A 4,790-nucleotide genomic window follows, 5' to 3' on the forward strand; every position below is an offset into this window, starting at 1 on the left:
ATGAGGAAGATGTTTATTGTATGGAAAGTTTGATGTTTTTATTTTGTTATAAGTTTGTTTTGTTAATCCTTGAAGGAAATTGAACAAGAACGGAAATAAATATGTTAAAATATTTTCTTAGAGTTTTATTGATTCCTGGATGGAAAAGAAAAGGGAGGGAATATAGAAAAGTGAAGAAAATAGGGGGATTTGTGTAGGTGCGGGAGAAGAAACAGGATTAGGAGAAGCCCCAAGAAAATTGAGAGGATCAGTAGGATTAGTGGAGGTGCCAGGAGGAGAAAGAAAGGATTGAGTAGGATTGGTGGAGGTGCAAGGAAAAGAAGTTGAAGATTGAGAGAATCCCCAGGAGAATTAAGAGGATGCAGTGGCATATTCTGTTCTAAGGTACAGAATAGCTATTACACTGTGCTGGGACTAGGCGGGCGAGGCCCGCCGAGCGTCCCGGGACGGGCGGGCGGCAGGCGTCCGCAAGCGGGTAGCCGGGACGGGTGGGCGGGAGGACGTCCGGGCCGAGCGTCCCGGGAGGTGGCGGGAGGCGTCCCGCCGAGGTCCCGGGAGGGGCGGGCAGTTGGGGCGTCCGGGAGGGGAGGCGGGCAGGCTGGGCGTCCCCGGGACGGGTGCGGGCGGGGCGTCCGGCGAGCCGTGGCAGGGCGGGGAGGGCGGTCCGCGAGGGCGTCCGGGTCGAGCGTCCCGGGCCCCCGGTCCCGGGACCCGGCTGGGCACGGGCGTCCGGCGAGCGTCCCAGGGGACCGGGCGGGCGGTGCGTCCGGCGAGCGTCCCGGGATCCGGGCGGGCGGGCGTTCCGGCGAGCGTCCTGGGACCGGGGCGGGCGGCGTCCCCCGCAGCGTCCCGGGACCGCCGGCGTCGGGCGGGTCCCCGCATGGCCTTGCGGGTGGGCGTTCCGGCCGAGCGTCCAAGGGACCGGGCGGGCGTGCCGCGAGCGTCCCGGGACGGTGGGCGGGTGTCCGCCGAAACGTCCCAGGACGGGCGGGGGGCGGGCCCAGCCCAAGCTTCCCGGGTCCCGGGACTCGGGCCCTCCGCCCGAGCGTCCGGGAGGGCGGGTCCGGCCTCAGCCAAGGTCCCGGGACCGGCCGGGCGGCGTCCGCGAGCGTCCGGGACGGGCGCGGCCTGCGGCCGTGCCGAGCGTCCCGGGACCGGGTTCGGGGCGGACCGTCCGCCGAGGGTCCTGGGGACGGGCGGGCGGTCCGCCGAGGTCCAGGGGACCCGGGCGGGCGGGAGGGGCGGGGCGTCCGCCGAGCGTCCGGACGGGCGCGGGCGGGCGTCCGCCGAGCGTCGTGAGACGGGCAGGCGGGGCGTCCGCGAGCGTCCCGGGGACGGGCGGGCAGGCGTCCAAGCCGAGTGTCCTGGGAAGGGCGGGCGGCGGCCGTCCGCGAGCGTCCCGGACGGCGGGCGGGGCAGGCGTCCGCCGAGCGTCCCGGGACGGGCGGGCGGGCAGGCGTCCCCGCCGAGCGTCCCGGGACGGGCGGGGAGCAGGCGTCCGCCTAGCGTCCCCGGGACGGGCTTCAGGCGTCCGCCGCGGGGGTCCCGGGACAGGGCGGGGAGGGGGGCAGGCGTCCGCCGAGCGTCCCGGGACGGGTGCGGGCAGGCGTCCGCGCGGGTCCCGGGACGGGCAGGCAGGGGCGTCCGCCGCGGGTCCCGGGACGGCGTGGGCAGGCGTCGGCCGCGGGTCCCCGGGACGGGAGGGCAAGCGTCTGCCGAGCGTCCCGGGACGGGCGGGCAGGCTTCCGCGAGCGTCCCGGGACGGGCGGGCAGGCGTCCACCGCGGGCCCGGGGACGGGCGGCTGGCAGGCGTCCGCCGAGCGTCCGGGGGGACGGGCGGGCAAGGCGTGCGCCGAGCGTCCCGGGACGGGCGGGCCAGGCGTCCGCCGCAGGTCCCGGGACGGGCGGGCAGGCTGTTTCCGTCCAGCGGGTGTCCCGGGACGGGCGGGCAGGCGTCTTGCCGCGAACGGGCGGGGCAGGCGTGCTGGATGGCGTACCCGGGACAGGCGGGCAGGGCTTCCGACCGATGCGTCCCGGGACGGGCGGGCGGGCAGGTCGTCCACCGGGGTGGGCCCGGGACGGGCGGGGCAGGCGTTCCAGCCTAGCGTACCCACGGGACGGGCGTGGGCAGGCGTCCGCCGGAGCCGTCCCGGGACGGGGCGGGCGGTGGTCCGCGAGCGTCCCGGGCGGAACGGGCGGGGCACGCTTCCGTCCGAAGCGTACCCGGGAACGGTCGGGCAGGCGTTCCGCGACGTGTCCCACGGGACGGGTGGGCAGGGCAGGGCCGGGTTCCGGAGCGTCCCAGGGACGGGCGGGCCAGGGCAGGTGTCCGCCGAGCGTCCCAGGGCGGACGGGTCGGGGCAGGCGTACCGCCGAGCGTTCCAGGGACGGGCGGGCAGGTGCTCCGCGAGCAGTCCCGGGGACGGGGCGGGCAGGCGTCCTCCGAGCGGCCCCGGACGAGCGGGCAGGCGTCCGCCGCGGGTCCCGGGACTGGGCGGGCAGGCGTCCGCGAGAGTCCGAGGGCGGGCAGGCCGTCCCGGACGGCGGGTCGGACGGGCGCCGGGGGTCGCGGGTGGGCGCGGGCAGGTGTCCGCCGCGGGTCCCGGGACGGGCGGGCAGGCGTCCGCCGCGGGTCCCGGGACAGGCGGGCAGGCTTCCCGCCGAGCGTCCACAGCGTCCCGGAACGGGCGGGCAGGAAACGTCGCCGAGGAGTCCCGGGACGGGTGGGCATCGTCTGCCGAGCAGTCCCGGGACGGGCGGGTGGCAGGCGTCCGCCGAGGTTTCCCGGGACGGGGTGGGCTGGCAGGCGTCTGTCGCGGGTCCAGGGACGGGCGGGCAGGAGTCCGCCGACCGTCCCGGGACGGACGGGCAGGCGTCCGCTGCGGGTGCCCGGGACGGGCGGGCATGCTTCCGCCGCGGGTCCCAGGACGGCGGGCCAGGGTCCTTCCCCGAGCGTTCCCAGGACGGGCGGGCCAGGCGTCCTACGCCGCTGGGTCCCACGGGACAGGCGGGCAGGCTTCCGCCGAGCGTCCACCGAGCGTCCCAAACGGGAACAGCGGGGGCAGGCGTCCGCCGAGAAGTCCGGGACGGGCGGGCGGCAGGCGTCTGCCGAGCGTCCGGGACGGGCGGGCAGGCGTCCAGCCGAGGTTCCCGGGACGGGCTGGCAGAGCGTCCGCCGCGGGTCCCTGACGGGCGGGCAGGCGATCCGCCGAGCGTCCCGGGACGGGCGGGCAGGTGTCCGCCGCGGGTCCCGGGCCTGGGGACGGGCGGGCAGGCGTCCGCCGAGCGTCCCGGGACGGGTGGGCAGGCGTCCGCCGCGGGTCCCGTGACGGGCGGGCAGGCGTCCGCCGAGCGTCCCGGGACGGGCGGGGGGCAGCGTCCGCGAGCGTCCCGGGACGGGCGGGCAGGCGTCCGCCGAGCGTCCCGGGACGGGCGGGCGGGGGGCAGGCGTCGCCGAGCGTCCCGGGACGGGCGGGAGGCTTCCGCCGAGCGTAAACCCGGAACGGGCGGGCAGGCGTCCGCCGAGAGTCCCCGGGACGGGCGGGCAGGACGTCTGCCGAGCGTCCCGGGACGGGGCGGGCAGGCGTCCGCCGAGGTTCCCGGGACGGGCCTGGCAGGACGTCCGCCGCGGGTCCCTGGACGGGCGGGCAGGCGTCCGCCGAGCGTCCCGGGACGGCGGGCAGGCGTCCGCCGCGGGTCCCTGGGACGGGCGGGCAGGCGTCCGCCGGAGCGTCCCGGGACGGGCGGCAGGCGTCCGCCGCGGGTCCCTGGGTGGACGGGGCGGGCAGGCGTCCGCCGAGCGTTTCCCGGGACGGGCGGCAGCAGGCGGTCCGCCGAGGCGTCCCGGGACGGGCTGGCAGGCGTCCGCACGAGCGTCCCTTGGGACGGGCGGGCAGCGTCCGCCAGGCGTCCCGGGACGGGCGGGGAGGCTTTCCGCCGAGGTGTCGGGACGGGCGGGCAGGCGTCCGCCGTGGGCCGCGGGTCCCGGGCCCGGGAACGGGCGGGCAGGCGTCCGCCGAGCGTCCCCGGGACGGGCGGGCAGGCGTCTGCCGCGGGGTCCCGGGAAACTGGCGGGCAGGGCGGGTCCACCGAGCGTCCCGGGACGGGTCAGGCAGGCGTCCGCCGGAGCGTCCCGGGGACGGGCAGGCGTCCGGCCAAAGCGTCCGGGGACGGGAGCGAGGGCTTTCCGGGCCGCGGGTCACCGGTCGCCGCCAGCGTCCGCCGATCGTCCCGGGCGGGCGGGCAGGCGGTTCCGCCGCGGGTCCGGGACGGGACGGGCAGGCTTCCGCCGAGGTCCCGGGGACGGGCAGGCCAGGCGTCCGGGCCGAGCGTCACGGGACGGGCGGGCAGTCGTCCGACGCGTCCCGGGACGGGCGGGAGGGCAGGGCCTTCCGCCGAGCGAACCGGGACGGGCGGGCAGGGCGTCCGCCGAGCGTCCCGGGACGGGCGGGCAGGCGTCCGCCGAGCGTCCCGGGGACGGTGGCGGGCAGGCGTTTCCGCCGAGACGTCCCGGGACGGCTGGCAGGCGTCCGACCGAGGCGCGCGAGGTCGTCCCGGGTCCCGGCGGGCAGGCGTCCGCCGAGCGTCCCGGGACGGGCGGCGGCTCCGCCGCCGAGCCCGACGGGCGGGTGGGCGGGGCTGGCGTCCGCCGATAGCGTCAGGGACTGGGCGGGCAAGGCGTCCGCCTAGCGTCCCGGGACGGGTGGGCGGGCAAGGCGTCCGCCGAGCGTCCCAGGACGGGAGGGCAGGCGTCCGAAGTGTCCCGGGACGGGCGGGCAGGCGTCAGCCGA

This window comes from Macrobrachium nipponense, chromosome 15, assembly GCF_015104395.2.
Source record: "Macrobrachium nipponense isolate FS-2020 chromosome 15, ASM1510439v2, whole genome shotgun sequence".
NCBI classification, from domain to species: domain Eukaryota; kingdom Metazoa; phylum Arthropoda; class Malacostraca; order Decapoda; family Palaemonidae; genus Macrobrachium; species Macrobrachium nipponense.